Here is an 18872-nt window from a genome sequence, read left to right as displayed (position 1 = left end):
GAAGAGACGCAGCGGGGCGCAGGGAAGTGGCGCCCTGGTGAGGCATCGCCCGCGGGGCCCTGCACAGCCCGGCCTCCCGGCAGCACAACGCGGCCGTGCTCCATCCCAGCCACGTGCCCTTCGCCAAAACTGACTCAGAAAAAAACAAGGGTGACCACTTATAGCCAGGTCGCCTCTTTTCAAGGAACTGCACCGCTCCCTGCTGCTGGCTCGGCGGGGAAGGGCACAGAGCACTTGACTCTCTTTCTTTCATTTTCTCTTTCCTGTGCTACGTACTACTTTGTCTTTCTCTTTGCATCATTTTCCCATAATAGTCTCCCTCCTAAGCCCTTCCCTCTGCTGTAGTCACTCCGTCAGACACCAGCCCTGGATGAGAGCCAGGGCTCTGTGCAGGTCTCGCTCCCTTTCCCCATCCCCAGGCAGGGCCTGGCAACTGCAGGAGCACCGGGCACTGGCTCTCACTCCAAAAGGAAAAGTAGATGGAAAGAAGGAGCTGTGCTTCTGTTTTGCCCCATCAGTAGGGGTGTGGGCGAGACAGGAGAAGCTGGTCAGAGCTCTTGGTTTATAGATAAGCTGTGGAGTTAATTCATGCTTTTCTAGATGAGGCATAACCCTCACAGGCAAAGCTAGCCTGGCAAAAGAGGATGGGAGCAGAGAGCAGGCCGAGGCCGGCATATTTAGGTGGGAGAAGGAACAAACAGCAGCCTGCAGGCCCCGAGGCTGCAGCACCTCACTGCCGGGGGCACCCCGGGGCCCAGGGGACAAACCAGTCCCAGCTCATGGGGGGGTTTCTGTGAGGAGAACGTGGTGTTTCTGCAGTACGTGTCCTCCAGAAGTGACCTGCAGTGACGCTTTCACGAGAGCACAAAGGTTTTATGTGGGAGTGAATGATGCTACCACAAGAGCAGTAAGTTCACACGTTTATGTGATGCTTCATTTTAAATAAATGGGTAGAAGTGATTTCACCGTTGGACATAGGATTAGTTACATTATTTACTCGTTTGCTAAATTATTCCTGTGATTCTGCTCTGCAGAATCTTCATGATTTTGGGGCTAAACCATTTCTATCCCTTAGTTAGAATCATAGAATCATTAGGGTTGGAAAAGCCCGTCAAGATCATCTGGTCCAACCATCTCCTTACCACCAATATCACCTACTAAACCATGTCCCTAAGCACCAAGTCCAAAATTACATCAAAGCCTCATTAATTTTCATATTTATTACTCACAAACACAGAAAAGTTCAGTGATTTTGGATCCCCCCCCCTTTGGCAGCAAAACCTCTGCTTTGTTACCTGCTCACTTGCCTGACAATGCAGGATAGGGGTTAGAGTAGCAAAATTGCCACCTATTAATTAACACTCCTTTTCTTATTCATTTGTTGAGGCTCCAGCCATTCTCAAAGCACGAAATCACATGCCTGCACATTTAATAGGGGCAAATGCTCTTCCCAAGCCATTAAGACAATGGGTGCTTTAGCTACACAGCATGCGAGGATCTATCTGCCAAGGCTACAGGGGCAATAAGCCACGCTCTGCTTCCTTGTCATAAAAAGTTATCACCATTTCCTCTTGCATTGTCTTTGCTAGCATCATTACCTTCACCGGTGCCATTACAGCATTTTTTGTGGTCATAGGCTTGCCCTTCATTGCCTAGTATGTAACTTCATAGGTTCCAGCTCTATTGCTACAGTAATTTATATAGAGCTGGGTCAAAACCAAATTTAGCATTTGGTCACGAATGTGATAAAAATAGAAAAAAATTAGACTGACTGCAAAACACAGCACAGAGCCAGCGGTGTAGAATTTCTCCCCAAATAAAACTTTTACCAGGAAGAGGGCAAACAGATCTGGAACCACCAAATTAGCTCCTGTGGACAAGGCGGAAATGTCTCACGTTGTGTCCATTTATTTACAGTTTAAAGGTTAATTCAAAATAAGCCTGAATCATCAGAAGGAGAGCACAAATTCATATTGTCCCATGTGGTTATAGCTAGTAACATTTGCCACATCAGCATTAAAGTTGAGGGCTTGCTTTGCCTTTCAGGCTATACAGCCTGGGAGAGCTGGCCGGCCTCACGGCAGCTTCCCTGGGACAGAGACAGGAGGATCAAGCAAGGCCTGAACTTCAGTGCAAAAAGCAGAAGAGGTACGGGGTTAAGCATTTCCCCCAGCCTTGCAACAGTCATGCCTGACCAGGCTAGGGGTGGAACTTCAGCATGGCAAATTTGTCACCTTGTGGTTCCCTGACCCATGAGGATTTAATGCCACCGCCCAGGTGTGCAGGAAGCATGTTGTGAACGGCAAGAGGCACAGAAACAAAGCACCGCTGTCACCTCCTGTACGTGCATGTGGGCTCCTGTGCTCCCCCAGCATGGAACGGGTGGGAGCCAGACGGTGCATAGAGCTGGGCACAAGGCATCCCACAGTGCCTCAGAAACAACTACTTAAAACAATATATATATATATATATTATATATATATATATTATATATATACAAAATATAATACATATATATATATGTATATATATATATAATATAATATATATATATATAGCACAACCAGGAACATACAGCATCCATCTCTGGAAGTAAACCAGAAACATTTTTCTCTGAGACTCCTTCTCCCCATATGAACATCTGGAAAGTGCTTTTATGACCGCTTGGTCCTGAACGGCTCTCGTGGGGCAGGGAAAAAGTGCTAGGCGAGTTGCTCCCTTCTCCAGCAAATACAAAAAAGTAAGCAGTGCCCTCATTCCCCCAAAGAGGCTGAAAACTAAATGACACCTAGCAACACCTCTGCAAGCTGCAAAGAGCGTTTGTCTTGGACCTCCGCGTGGTTTTAGATAGCAGCCTTGCTTCTCTCTCAGCTATCAGAGCCTTGACTGGCAAGTAAAACCCATATAATTAGGAGGAAATGCCACAATTTTCCACTAAGCAAATACTCTCTGTGTGCTACACAAGGCTGGTAAGTGGCAGAGAAGCAGCGTGCCTTTCCCAGCACCAGGCTGCCGCTGAGATAACATCACAGGACGGGAAAGCTGCTCTGGCCTGGGCAAGAGTCCCATGGGGAGCCCCAGGGAGGGCAGGAAGACGAAGCAGGTTTTCCTTGCAAGGCCTTAAAGAGGGGCAGTGGGTGGAGGGACTGCCGTGCTTCCCCAACGTTGGTGTCTCAGAGCTTGTTATAATTCAGGTAGGAAAAGGATACCACAGCAAATCAGTTCAGGAAGGGACAAACGCCCCCTGAGAAAGCAGCCTGTCCACTGTCTTGTCTGAAGATCAGTGCAAATGGCTTTTGACTATGAGCGACTTGCTGGGCGCTCCTAGTTTAAGCATAAGATAGCCCTGTGTGATGTAAGGTATTTTTTCTTGCCTCAGAACAGACGAGTTGCATAAAAGGATGGGTACACATGGAAGATGGACAGCATAGATCCTGTACTAGCAGAGATAAAACACACAGCCTATTTTATGAAATATTAAACATAAGCTATTTTTCCAATTGAATGAAATGTACTCAAAACAAACCGTTTGTATCCAGGGATCCCTGCAGGCGACAGAAGGCTTGTCATGAAAATAGCTGTTTCAGTGCTGGGCTAATAATTTAGATCCAGTAGGGTTCATATCTGAAATTAAACAGACACGTTATTGCATCTCACCCCAAATCTGCAGCATCCTTACTCCGGAAATTTGCTGCCAGATATATTTAAAAGCCAACCATAAGCTCCATAGATGCTGTTTACTCCTGTTTCTTCAGCCAGAATCTGCCGGCACGGCTCTGGCTGCAGGAAACGCACTTTTCCAGCAGGGTGGGACTGATTTTTTGGCTCCCATTTGCACGAGCTCTAGCTGAGACTGCTTTACACTGAAAAATCCCCCACATTCACACAGGGCTTTTCAACTGAGTGGGGCAAACTGACTTCTGCTGCCACATGCATCAGACGAGCATAGTGATAACTAAGGTAATGTTATTTTGCCTTTGCCTGCTGCTAGCAGCATTGATGCTGGCAATAGCTTCCCCAGCACTATCCTCGTTCCACATCTCACAGCTTTCAAACCAAGCAAACTTCCCAGACGTGGGGACACTGTGCAGGGACAGAGCCAGAGCTGCTCACAAGAGTCAGGCCCTCTCCCTTTCTGCAGTTAATGCTGCAATTCCTCTACCTCTTCTATTTCACCACCCTAGGAAATTGCCTAGTTTGCCCATTCCTAAAACCAACCCAGTTTTCAGTGATCTTCTCTTCTGTGCAATGCAATGTGGTGCGGAAGGGTCTGGGTCAGCACATGATATGTTTTCCACCAGACCTGTAGCTCTTAACGTGATTGTGCCGCAGTCCTGCTGCTGCAGTGCCATCACCTGGGGTCCTCCCACCAGCAGGAGCCGCTCACAAATGTGAGCTGCCCCCCCGGTGGTCATCTTCCAAAACATGGCAGGCATCCTGTCATCTACCAACCACATTCGGTGTGATGCTGGATCCCATGGAAGTGGCCTGGTTTGCCCCAAATAAATTGTTTGTAATTCAAGGCAAAAGCAATTCATTGCAGCTGTTTAAAATCAGGTCGCAAAGCACCACAATGAATTACTGTCAGCCTTACCTAGAGCGTGGCTTGCGTATGCTCCTGCGTAGATATGTAGTCAACAGGGATTTGTTTGGCTGCCTGTGGTTTTCCACTAGTGAATCTCAAAGCTGAATCAAAAGGCCAGATACTGCATCTGGCACTGGAGATCTTGCGGGATGAACTAAATGGATTATTGTCCATGCAGGGAGGTTTTCATCATCTGTTGCAGATGTAATATTGATGAGATACTCAATTTTACATAACTGTTTCAGGATATTTTACATTCAACAACAACAACCAAAAAAAATGACAACCCTTCTGGGTTGGTGTCACTTGCTTGTAATCAGGAAGTCATCGCCACAGATGTCTGTGGAAGTAGTGTCTCCTTCAGCTTCTCCTGATGGGCTGTTTCATGTTGCAGTGGAAGTACATCATGCTCCGTGCAGCATTACACTACTGCTAGGCTCTTCTCTCAGACCAGGGCTGCAGAAGCTGTCCCAGCTCACCGACTCTTTGTATAAGCCTCCACTGGGTGTTTTTACCCAGGCACATGAAAGTGCTTTTCTCATTCCCCCAGACTCTGCTCTGGAGGAGGCAGCAGCAGTTGGTGGGTACAGATTCAGCCCTGTGCAGCGGCAGTTCTCCATGAGCAATTTTGGAAGGATTTCCTTTCTCACTGCTAAGCATTGTGAAGGGCATCAAATCCTGCTATATTGTTATTATTGTTAGTAGTAGTAATAGCAGTAGTAGTGGCCGTAGTAGAACAGAGGTATTTTTTTTTACAAGACAGGAAGAAATGGGAAGGAAGAACTGTAACATGAGGAGACGGAGTAGAAACCAGGAAGAGAACAAAACGTTTCAGTTCTCAGCAATGCAGCTGCAGTACCTGAGCCCGGGCAGCTGAGAAGACAGATGCTCCTCTGGAGACCACGTCCAGAGCCTCTGAACTGGAAAAAGCAGATGGGTCGGCGGCTGAGGCAGGAATCGGGAGTCTCACTTCCAGGGTCTGTGCCAAAGAGGTGGGACCAAGGGGTAATTAGGCTGATGAACAGTGATATTAAATGTATGAAATGAGGCTTACAATAGAATAGAAATCCTAGGAAAAATCAGTCAAAGTGAGAAGCATAACAGAGCAAATCCCAGCACAACTAACCTGTAGGGAAGCAGAAGTACAGAACCTGCTCCTAAGATTAAATTCGGGCACACAACTGCAGTTGTGTTCCCTGGTTTTTATCCATCAAGCACATATCTGAATCATAGCTATTTATTTGCTTTAAAAAAGCAGTAAAACAAGAGAATTGAAAGTACATGCTTCGGTTATATTAAGATCAAACTCATTCGGAACATGCACAAAATTAAATACATGCCTAAGAGTTTTGAGAAGCAGTCAGTGTTTGGTGAACGAGAACCTTTAGCCGTAATTTTTAATTACTATTGAAAATTCTTAATTCTAAGTTTATGTTGTTATTTTTCACAGCTGCTTAGACAGCCATGGCTAAAAGACTGCATTGATAGTCAGCAGCATTGAGACAGCATTAACTTGGAAACCGAAAAGAACTGCAGAGGCTTTTCTGTGCCAGTACTATCAGACAAAACAAAACAAAACCCTTTTATAATTATTAAAACCAAGTTCAATCACTGCTCTTAATAAGAATGACTCTTTAAGGGAAAAAATCCTAAAGAAAAACAAACAAACAAACCAGATAATGACTTTCAGGCACTCAATTTGTAAAGCAAGCATGCAAATTTGATTGACACAAAGATCATCATCTATGACGGTACCTACAATCCACTGATAAATACAGTATCTTCCCGTGGCAATATTGCCTATTATCTGAAGACCGCTGTGACCTACCGAGTATCTGTTGCATTCATAGTTTGCATTGTGCTGATGTAAATCTTAAATTCATAAAGCAATACGAATTTTAATAATGCTGAGCAAATCTTGCCTGACATATCAGCTGCACTAGCCTGAGAAGATTGAACATTGAATAAACACAGTGTATGCCCACATCTACAGAAAAATACACACACATCAAAGGGGTTATTTTATCAGTTTGTTGGGTTTTTTTAGACAGAAAATAAAAGCAAATTCAGCTATGTAATTTTCTAAATCCCTGAATCCTCAGATACTGAAAATAAAAGTTCTGGGATGACACTGTCACAACGAGGTCGCAAAGAATTTCAAGTGTGGCAAACTATTCCTCTTCAAAACTTACTTCCAAGCATTGTAGGAATGCAGAACCATCTTGTATTCCTACACACTCCTTTCTGCCTTACGTAGAGTCTATAGACAGCCCTTATAGACCTGGAACAGCTGGGTTATAAAACAAATTCCAACTTTTCAATAGCACCCTAGAAAGAATCAGAAGTCTTTGTTTTGCTTGGTATAAGTATGTCCACTCCATTGTATAGATTGAGCTGGTAGACATGAATGTGATCAAGAACGTGTAGTACATGCATGGGAGTAGAAGGGAGAGTAAAATTTCACAGACCACCTTAATGATGACACTTCCTAACATCTGTTTTCTCTGCAGTCTTAACTCTCCTTCATCATGTTTTTGTAGTATTCTCTACGGTGTCTAACAGAATGGAACCCTGATTGGGACCAGAAGAATCTGCTGTGAATTATTTATATTCCAGTATTGCTGTTTGCACAAGGATTAAGCCATTATAATAGTCTGAGGGAACATACATCATCTTTTAGTCTCATTTTCTTCTGGTCTGACTGAATTCAGATTAATGAATGGAACCCATACACCTAAGTAGGAATCTGTCCCTCAGTTTCTTTCATCCTGATTTACGGCACTTAACAGCACCCTGCTACATTATGGCTAAGCCTTTCTTTAAAACTGTCTGGAATATTTTAAGGAGGTTTGCTCATGACTCAGGAAAAGGAAAAATAAATAAGAAAAAGGAAAAAAAAAGGAACAACTTTCAGCAGAATCAAAGATGTTGCAATTGATGGAATCGGTTAACATTCATGACCTCATAGAACTGCCCTGCATTATTCCTTTTGTAAAACCTAGATCAAAGGTGCACAACACAGAGGGAAAGTGAGAAACAGCTAACTTGGGAGACTGGAAGATGAAACAGAAGTTTCCAAAACTTAAGTGCTCACTTTTGTACTGACGTATTGGCAGCAGAGCATTAGTCAGACAGCCAGAGAGGTCTCATTTAATATAAGTATATTAGCATGCAGTGCCTGACTACATTTAGAAAGCTAAGCAAGGCAGGATCATTCTCTACAGCAAGTCAGACTGATGCATTCTCCACAGAATCATGCCTTACAGAAAAATAATCATGAAATATTAATCATTTCCTATTTAGAGCTACAACTGTCACAAATGATGCCGCCTTCCCTTGCACAACGCGTTGCTGAAGACACACATAAACAACACAATGAAAGCTGATTGCTTCCTGGGCATAGGCAGAGCCTCACTTCACGTGGCCATACCACTGCCACCAGCAGGACCAGGGACACCTCCTGGAGCCCACCAGTGCCTGTGCCACGTCCCTCACCAAGCACCATGCCAAGGCTGGCCCCACCTTACCGCGCCGACGGGTCCGTGTTTGCCATCAAGGAGATGCTGCCGGAAAGTACTCACAGCGCGTTGAAGACAAACAGCGTGCTGCCCTACGGGTTGGGCAGCACTCCTGTTCCTTGCCAGCGATAAACAAACACCGACGAGAACAAAGTACAAAGAGGAGAGCATGGGAAATGTGTTTTCATGAGGGTTTGTGTGGGCAACATGTGTGCACGGAGCACTGGATGCTCCACGTGCATTTGGGAGCTATTCAGTCAGGGATCAGACTCAACGCCCTGTGGCTTGCAAGGCCTGTCATTCAGCTGAAATAGCAAATAATGAGAAATAATTTCCCTCAATTGCTTATAGGCAATCCAGAGCATGAAACCCATTTGCATAAAACAGTCATTGTCATTTCACACACGCAGATCTCCAGCAGTCAAAACCTCACAGTAGATCATTCAGGGACTGAGGGAAAGAAACTAAATCAGTTGTTTGCTACAAATAACCCAGCCGGTTGTGTCTGACGTGGCACTGCCTCATGACTGGGAGCTGTCGGTGCTCCAGGCTGTGACCTATAGCCAGGATCCCAGGACACGAACACCTTGAAATACTAGCTAGAACAAATAGCAATTGCTCTTTAGTTAATTAAGACCAAAAAAAAAAAAAAAAAGTTCTTCTCTATCAACACTCACTCATCTCCTGGCCAAGGGTCTCAAACTTTGAACAAACTAAGTAGTGATTATAACCTTTTTGCCTGTATACTACATCTGTGAATTTAAGGTCCAACAGACAGTCTTGAATACCTACGACCATCCTTTTCCTGTTATTTCCATCCCACATTCAGATGCTGGCAGTGAGCTTGAAGAAACAGAAGTCAAAGGAAAAAGAAAAAGGGGCCGTCCTGGCAGGCCTCCAGTATGTGTAATTTAGTTTTGTTTTGTTATGCATCTATTTAAAATTGACTGCAAACTGTTTTTCATCTCATCATCCTTGTGTTAGGAGTTGCTTTTTTTTGGTCTCTGCTAACACTTGACAGTCCAAAAGAGGAAGACCCTAGACAGAAAGCAGGTTCTCCTGCATAACACAAAATACAGCAATACGTTTACCCAGTCACTGAAAATAAAACAGCTGAAGAAGATTTCCAGACGCAACAACCATTTTTCTATTTCTGAAGTGAAGCGATGGCGAGGCTCAAGGCTGGGAGCGCGCAGCAGCGGCCTGTCAGGAGGTCGCCCTGCTGGCTGCAGGGCCTGCCTGGGCACCCAGGGACATCTCTAGCCTGGTGGAAAAGACAGCACCCTGCCACTGTGGCACTGTACCTGGAGGCACACCTGTCCTACGTCGTGGGTTTTCTCTTTCTAGCGTTTGTTGTCTTTTGTTTGGGTGTAGGGCTCATTCCTAGCAAGAGCCCTGCGTTCAGCATGAGGGACAACGAACACTCGAGTCCAAGCAGCAAGCGGGAGAGCAGGGCTGCCACGCGGATCAGCAACCAAGAACACGTCTTTCCCAGTCTGCCGTGTATTTCCTGCAGGGACTTCTGTGGGTCACTAGGCTGCTCCGTGCCAGGTTCCCTTCTCTGCACAAGAGTTAAGTTTCTCTGCCCATCACAGGGTTAAGCATTGAAAACGGGGAGGTCTGTTTACTATCAAAAAATGGCATAAAATTTTCATTAGGTTCTGAGGGGGTGGGAGGGAAAACAGCTCACAGGGTGGAAGACTGCTGAAAATAAAGCATAAAAAATTGAGAAATGTGGCAGAATAGCCCCTCCATACTGTGCCTGAAGACAGTTAAGTTTTCTGTGGTTTTGTACAGAATTTATCTGCAAAAATTGCTGTGTTCTGCTGCATCATGGCATTAAGGTTGATTCTAGCTCTGAAACATGACAAATTCAAAATACAGCTGTTTTGATTTTAATTAAATAATCTCATATCACAGGTTTTACATTTAAAAGCTATCCCTTTAAGCTAAAATGTTGGGAACAAAAAGGCCAGGTTCAGCTATTCAGAACAGTGAATCTTTTTCTCCTGATGCACCCTACAGTTAAAAAGCATCAAAACTGTAACAAATATTAAGAAATCTGTCACTGGCTGTCATCCGGTTTGAAAGAGCAAACTCCCCAGGGCTCGCTGTTGACAGCACCGAAAGGAACAGCTCCACCTGCGCTCACATGTTAGTGCATCCCCGCGAACGCTTCAGTGGGCAGCCCTTCCACTCCAGACGTGGTCGACAGGCTACCTTCTGCACTAATTAAAGGAGGTAAAAATGAGATCAGCCTCTCCTTTCTGCCTGCCTCACATTTTGTGTTTGCGAGCGTGCTCAAGCCCAGCAAGGGATAGCTAAATACTAACCAACAACAAGTAAAAAATAATAATAAATCTAGCATTTCTTGAGTGGTTGCCTTTTAGTTCACCGTTCTCATGACTAGCATTTGGTGTGCTGGGTTTTTATTGACAATTTATTTGGCTGAAGGCAGGTGCAGCCATGTGTTTGCCAAGGAGCAGATCCAGCATGGGGCTAACACAGCTCTGTGGATGCTGGACCGCAGCTGACTCAGGTCCTGGGGCCTACAGGGATGGGTCGGGCATCTCAGGCACTTATATTCCCTCACACATCAGTGGGGTACATGAGCTTTCTCTCCCCCACAGCCCTGCTGCACAGTGTGGGAGAGGAGAGGACAGCAGGCGACAAACAGCTGTGGCTCCGCACAGGCCCCAGGCCCACAGGCCCCACAGCCGCATCCCAGCCCCTTCACCTCGAACCCTACCTGCCTCCCAGGGCGCACCTTTCGCTGCAACGTTTCGGCATCAAAGGACTTTGCAACCTCTCAGAAGCGCAGACTGTCCCACAGAGACAAAACCTACACAGCTCCTTGGAAATGGAGGCCTTCAGCTACCCACAAAATCTGAATCAGAAAGCTATAAAAAAATCCTAGCTATTTCCCCAGTGGCAACAAGACTCATCCATACATATTACTTTGCCATGGCCCTAGTGACCACAAAAATCCTCTCTTAGGTCTGTTTCCCTTCAAAGCATATTATTAAGTCCCAGGGTCTCAACTTTATGAAAATTCCCCCTACAACGACACGTCAGAGGACACGCAAGCTGAGACTCTAGCCGAGGAAGAGCTTGTGGTCTGAGCACCTGCTGCCTCCCAGCGTGCCCGTCAGCATGGAGCGGTGCCACTGACCAACTTCCAGCCCCAGTGAGCAGGCAGAGAGAAAGCAGCGGAGGGGCAGGTGCTGTCCTCCCTCACTATGGCTCGCCAGAGAGCCTGGGGCATCAGCCTTTCCCTCCCTGATCCCCAGGAACCGTATCTTACTTCTTGTCTCTCCTTCGCAACACAAAGTGCATTGCTGGACTTTTTTGCACATGGGCATTTATTTTACATTTTCCCAGGTTGTTCTCTGGGCAGAAATGAAACTGCGCGCACAAGCAGAGGATTGCTTGCTCAGAACCAAGCCACCACAACTCACGTGATTGACTCATGCGAGGAATGGTACAAGGCTGGGCTAATAAAACATGCTGTCCTCAGTGCGTGACACAGCAGCCAGCACGAAGGGAAGATAAATGGGTATTTCCTCTTGACAGGCTCCGATAGAAATTGTATTTCAGACAAGCTGAATCCATCCATTCTAGTGAAATGCCAAAACATCCCAATTTCCATCCCAACATCTCCTAACAACAGCTAAAAGAAAACAGCTCAGAGATCAGAGGCAAAAGTTTCTTTTTGCTGTTGGTGAGTTAAGAAACCACGTTCAAAACAGCAGTAAACAATCTGCCTAACAACTCAGAGCTATCTGCATTAGTTTGTGCCTCTGTTACGGTGCTAATCTCCCTCGGGATCCTGCGATGGCATGGAGATTCATAGGAAAAGCAGTAGTGCAAAACACCACGTGGCCTGCAGTCAGCTTGTTTACCGCACTGGCTGCTCTCTGGAGCTGAAAGTCTTAAATGCATCAGGCAAACACATCTGTGAAACAAGATCTCCAGCAGTTTCTGTATTTGTCTGATAGGACCGTACATAATCATGCTGAACAAGGACAGATTAAGGAACACGGGGACTGCATTCAGATATGCAACAGGAAAGGTTGCATTCACAGCAATTTGTCATCTGGATTGATCCTACCTCTCTGTGAAGGTCACAGTTAACCCGCCAGCCAACAAGAGAAACGTGCAAGGTGAACACTACCAAATACACATTATTTCTAGCTAAGATAATTTTCTCTATTAATGGCAGCAAATACACAAAGGTACTTGGGATGATGATGTGCAAAGTCCATTGGTCACGTGTATGTGCAATGTGTATGCAGCAGCTGTTCGCAGCAGCCAACAGTCCCAACCTACTCTGGAGCCACCATAACTGGGGGCCAATATTTACAGAAATTAATTGCTACTGCTGCAAAACTACAAGGGGGAGAGAGGTGAAACTCAGTGTTTCTCACTTCAGGGCAATTCTCAACTTTATTACTAACTAATTTCACAAAGAGAGGCCGTTTCAATTTAAAATCCTCCATCTATGCCTTAACTTCTGTTCCCATGTGAGTTTTTTCCACAGCTGCAGTTGAAAACCCTGTTTTTCTTTCACCGTTATTAAGCAGCATACTGAACACCAGAAATTCATCTTAGTGGAAATAGTGCAATACAAATAATGCAATACAAGTCACTGCTAAAATCAGAGGCTTGGATTCCTCTCACCCAACACTCACCACGGGCCACAGTGCTGGTCTTTGTAGAACGCTTTCAAGGGGGGGCAAGCAAGGGCAGTGCAGCCCACCCAGAGATGTGTTTAAAAGAGGCTCAATGAATCACCCACCAGGACTGCTCCTCTCGCTCCGACTGTCGTTGTCTAGACTCCACACCTCATTTTTAACACAGCTCAAGGTGAATGAGATGAATACTGCATCACGTGATTATATTTGAAAAAGATATCTACTTAAGTGCTGGAACAAATTAACAACACCAGATAGATAGAAAATCACTGCACTGTAGTGTCTGCAGAAAGGTGGCGTCAGGTAGAACGAAACGCAACCACCACACCCACACATCCCTGCTTATCAATTCTTGCTGGATTCCAGGCACCCTTCAAAGAAGAAAATTGAAATTTTGCAGCCCATCAGCCTCAGTGAGTAGTTCCATTTTTAATTAAAAGGAGTGTTTTCAAATTGAAATAGCCTTCAGAATCTCCCTATTGCACTGGAAGGAAATGAGAGGTGAGGAACTTCCCTAACTACCGTTGCTACCAACCTCTGCTTCGAGGCTCCCTGTGCAGGAGCAATGTCAATACACGTTATCAGTCTTTCCATCAACCACAAGTTTTAGAAATATTTGAGATCATATGAAAAATATTGACAGTACTGTTTAACACCATCAACTCAAATTATTTTAATAACTTTTTGCTTCACCTTTACTGTAACTATATGATCCTACCTTTGCAATAATTGCACGTCATATTACAGGTGGATGACTTTTCATTAAGTGATCTCTTTCAGTAACTAATGGCAACTTAAAGACAGTCCTTCATTTAACATTAATGATGAATAAATCAATAACAGCTAGTAGGTAAAAATATCAGAGTAGTTTCTTCATATTCAATTATTGTCCACAGAGATGCCTCAAGAGGGCTTCTGTACAAATATTGTGCAGCCCAGGAAAGGGTTAATCTCTCACACAAGTCGCTAAGCAACTGGATTCTGCTCTTACGGCATGTTTTGCCAGCCAGAGCTGTGCCAATGATGCAACCTCTCTGCATCTTACCCAGAGAGTTGTCTGAAAACTTGTCTGCAGCAACAGCAGGCTCCAGGCTGCTCACAAGCCGAGGTTTAGCTCCTCAAAGCCTTTAGTTTTCAAATTGCTTTGATACTTCTAACTTCCTGTTCCCAAGCATGCATTGTATTAATGTATTGTAATAGGAGTTACATGATGAAAAAGAGGACTAACTGAAGCGTAGCTCAAAAAAAAAAAAAAAAAACAAAAACAAAACACAGGAAGAAGCCCCAGTATTCAGCAACATTCAGTGTCCCACTACTAAGTCACTTCAGTAAGGTGTCTCAAATACAGCCAATAAAAACAAACTTAGAAGAGCGCAGAAATTCAGAAGCCAGGTTCAGACTTCTGGGCTGGTCCCTTCTCATTCCCCGAGGGGAAGTGGAGCCTTAACGGGGCGCAGACAGCTCCAGGCAGCAGCACTGGAAAGCCAGCCCACCTACACCAGGACTCCATCAGCCACCAGCACCGGTGGCTGGCAGCACACGAACCAATCTCAGCTATTTTGGACTATCTGACGGTACATATTTCATAAACGTCTGAACTGGGAGAGAAGGATCCATCCTATAATGAGCAAATCCAAACAACGTGAGCTCTGGGGAAGTTCATCTCCAAACAGTTCCTTTGAAAGTTAAGTTTCAGAGACTTGCCTCTGCAAAGACTTGGAAACCTTTAAACTCGCGCAGGAAAACCAAGATCGTTTCGGACAGAACACATGTAAATCAGGCATACACGTCAGTCCTTGCTCAGCGTCAGTCACCTAGTGTCAGCCAACCTCCATGAAACAACAAAAACAAAATCGTTGTGTTGCCAGCGTTTTCCAGCTAAAACTACTAATCAGATTTTATGGAGCCAGGTTTTGCTTGTTTTCCCCTAATTTCTTAGCCGTCTCACATAATGGGCCTACTTACAGTATTAAATACTCTGGTCTGTATGTCTATTATGGGGGGATGTGTCAAGTTACCAAGCTCCTGGCTGCTGTTACTGTTAGCCACAGCTGTGCAGGAGGTCAGACATGAGCACCAACAGCACAGGACTGTGAAGCCACCAGCTCTACATTGGGTCCTTCTCCTTGCTAAGGAGTCCAGAAAGGGCAAGGCTGCTTTCTGCCATGACACCAGTCACTGCAATGCAGGACTAGATCCTGAGTAGCCCAAGTTTTAGCCCAGGAAATGTGTCCCCTGGCGTCAAACTGACCCCACTTGGAGCATTGACTGAATTCACCACGCAAGAGCTGTGGGATGAGCGGGCTTAAAGCAGCCTCTGGGTCAGTCGTTTATTGCAAGTCCTCATGGCTTCGTCTCTTTCCTCACAATTTCTTTTTATTCCTTTTTTTAATTTTGTCCACTTGGATAACAGAACTAGCCACACTAACCTGGAGTGGTGATCTCTGGTCACTCCGAACATTCACTGGATCTCAACAAAGTCAAAAGAAACTTTGAAAAGAAAGCCTAGCGGTTGGGATGGTGAATGCCACCAAGGACATGGGGTGCTCCAACAACTCTCATGACTAGGACCACTTTCACTTGGAAGCGGGAAGGATGCCTGCATAAAAGCAGGTCTGTCTATAATGTTTGCCTTCATGCGGTTGCTCTAAGCAAACTGGGAGCTCTGCTGGGGAACGACTGGCATAATACGAGGGTTGAGTGAAGGAATATTACATCGCCACATAAGGATGGCATTAGACAACCAAATCACAGGAAAACAAATGAAAATATACAACTTTGGGGGGTTGGCTATCCTAAAGTTATTGAAAAATGAATGACGCCTCTAGCTTCACTTTGGTCTGGCAATGCTTATTCTGGTATCTGCTCCCTGGCCGAAGGGCTTTAACCAAGTGAGCCATTTTGGTCAGAATAGTGGGATTTACTCTGTCAAATTACTTTTCATCTCAAGAGAGAAAAATCTAAATTTCTTACAAGGGGATGACTTTAATACTGAAAAAGGTTAAGTCCCTCCTTCCACACCTAAAGTTAGATAAAACACCTCGTACCCAGGAATCCACTCAGACTTTTTCACGCAGTTGTGAGCAACAAACACGGACAATGACTCAGTGACGGGCTGCAGGAAATGACTCACGGAGCAGCATCTCTCATTACTGAGCCGGAGTGTCCTACTCCGAGCCAGTTCCTCCCAACGCCCAAGTGATTGGATTATACTTCTGCTGCATTCCCTGAAAGGAGCTAATGAAATAAGCTGGAGGGGAGAGCTCTGAACTCCATCCTTGGAGAGGCAGGGCTCCCTGCGGCGTGCCAAGGCTACAGTTTCTCTCCATTATCAGAAGGGTAAATACCCTGTATCAGTCATATTCCCAGATCATGCAACCCACTTTCTTTCTGAGAAATGAAAGAAATAGACCTGGAATGGGTCTCTGATGGTCAAATTGTCCTCCTCTCTCCTACACAATACTATTCGAAATCATTAATTAATGCAATCTGAATTATTTCTTTGGGACCTGGAAAAGTATGCAGACATCCTGAGAAACACAGGAAATCTCATATAACCTTCTACTGCTTAAGGGATGTAGGTCACTCCCTACTTCTCCCCAGGCATGTTGTAATACAGAGAGATAAGAATTCGGGGCACCATCATTTCCTCTTACAGCCATTAAAGACATCATAAGCCAAGGCTATAATTTTTTTTGGAAAAAAAAATAAAGGCAAAACTGACAAGAGCACACAGTTACTCAGGAACAGTAAGCTAATCTTTGTGTCCAGTTAATCCACCTGTATTCTTTCTAGCCTCATTATCCATGCTCCACAATCATTCTCTTGTTGTGGTATCCAGATTAGATCTGCTTTAGCTCACATTGCCGTAGACTCCAACAAAGCCTGTCTCTGCTGGGGAAGATGGCTCAGAATATATCAAGATCTTCTTGCGCAGTTGCTTCCAGCCATCTCCCACTGAAGCCCTCTCCCAGGACAGATTGGGATAACCTGTCACCTGCCACATTAACTTAATTTAAAAGATGCCTACTGAAGATAAAGAAAACTAGTAACTTAAAGTGCTGACTGAATTTAAAAAAAAAAAGTCATTTTTTTTCTGCAGCCCTAAATTCTCCTAACCTTGTAATTTGCTAGTATGCTTATAAATCCACATATAGCTGCGTTTGATATTTATGTATAGCCAGAGTCAGACTCCATTTAGCCAGGGAAATGCCACTACATGGAAGAAAGCCATCTGTTCTAAAAACAGTCGAGTTGACCTTGTTTTCCAGGCGGTTCGGATCTAAAGGAGAGACACGTCCTTGCCTCTCCTTGGAGACATAGTGCCATACTCTCAAAATGCAGAACAGCTTCATGGGCACACGCAGAGATCCTGTAATAAAGCACGGAGAAATGGGGCTTGAGGCATACAAAGATCAGGCTGCCAAAGCAGTGCGTGCTTGAGAAAAGCTAATTTTAGTCTTGTTAGATAAGTGCTCGAGGCATGCTCTATATTCAAGAGAGAGATTCCTGGTCTGCTGCTCAGAGCAGGACCCGGGCCCACACCACCACCCCCCGGCACAGCCTCCCCTGGCCGCAGGCACCAGCCCTGCCTCTGCCAGCACCGCGTACACGAGCCCCTGGCACCCCAGCCTGTGCTCTGCAACAGGGCGTCCCCACCTTCACGAGCACAGAGATGGGACTCGAGCCACCACGGGTTCTGAGGATGGCCTGTAGCCCCTTTTGGGAAACAGAGATGCGGTGGTGACTGCACCAAAGTCAGAACTGCTCAAAATTTTGCCTTTGGTACCTTGCCTGTGAGGCCAGTTTATGGCTGATGTGTCGGAGCGGCCTAATGTCCTGGCTGACACGTGGCATACAGCTCCTGCAGATCTTGTGGTGTCAGACCGGGGATGGGAGCTGGAGGATAAACTCATCCCTGACCTTAGGAGAAAGCACGCCTATCCTCAGGCATGGGAGAACAAGCTTCTCTTCTAAGATTTAAACTTGTTTAATTTAACTTTAGAAACTACTCTTTTCTTATGAAAGAAAGAATAGAAATGTCACACTGATCTTTGAGTACTCCATCAATAATTAATAATGACAAATATAACATCATAGGCTACAGCATTACAAGAACTCCCTGTTGGCTCGCTTCGTAAGGCATTGACTGCAGCCTCGGAGAGCCAGGAGGTTCAAGGAGTCTCGACAAACCCCCCTGAGCAAAAATCAAGAGGCCAAAAGCAAGGGAAGAAATCTGATTATTTGACTGGTTGTGCTTTTTCCTGCTGCACCACGCTTTGATCGGCAAGGAGGAGCACAGCAGGCGGGCTCACGCTGCGATGATGGAGCAGAAACAGCACCAGGGCAGCGAGGAGCCAGCACCGCCCTCGGCGTTACTGGCAGGACCACGCACAGGTGGCGGCGGTGCCGTCAGCCTCACACATCTGCTTATACCCTGAGCAATTTGTGGTTGCTGCTGAACTAGACTGGTGAGAGCCCATCGCTTAATCATAGATGGCTTTGGTCTCTCCTGTTAATCTTTCTCCAGTTATTATTCTTCTAGACAAACTCAAACCTTTTTTTTTTTTTTTTCCTGGGTACAGAGAGCAAGGGATTAAACGGCTGGCTGAATCGCTTGTTTTTAAAAGAAACCATACTCACTTTGCAAGTAGGAGAGAAAAATGGGGCTGCAGAATATGGAAAATTTTCAAGCTTGGTTTCAAACCTGCCCGTTCTTCCTGTGGAGAAGGCTGCAGCCTCAGAAATGCCAGAGCAAAGGCCTTCAGGTGCTGTCCCCGCATGGAGAGGCCTCCAGGAGAAGATCAGAGGCTCCCAGGAGCTCAGGGTTGCAAACAGCCTTAGGCTTTGGTGCCTCGGAAGATTTCTTGCGGCTAACGGCTGCTCAGTTTGTAATATACCTCACACGGGCAATTTCTCTGGGTGGCATTTAATAACCTCTTCAGACTTTATTGCTTTCTTGCTTCTATATCTTTACCAAGCTACTCTTATTTCTTAAGAGTTCTTATTTCTTCTTGCTATTTGACTACACAGCGCATCTGATTTCTCAGGGAACAATAACTCTTCAGTAGGACC

Source organism: Anser cygnoides, chromosome 9 (assembly GCF_040182565.1).
Source record: "Anser cygnoides isolate HZ-2024a breed goose chromosome 9, Taihu_goose_T2T_genome, whole genome shotgun sequence".
NCBI lineage: Eukaryota > Metazoa > Chordata > Aves > Anseriformes > Anatidae > Anser > Anser cygnoides.
The sequence above is the reverse complement of the archived record's forward strand: the minus strand, read 5'-3'. Positions refer to the sequence as shown.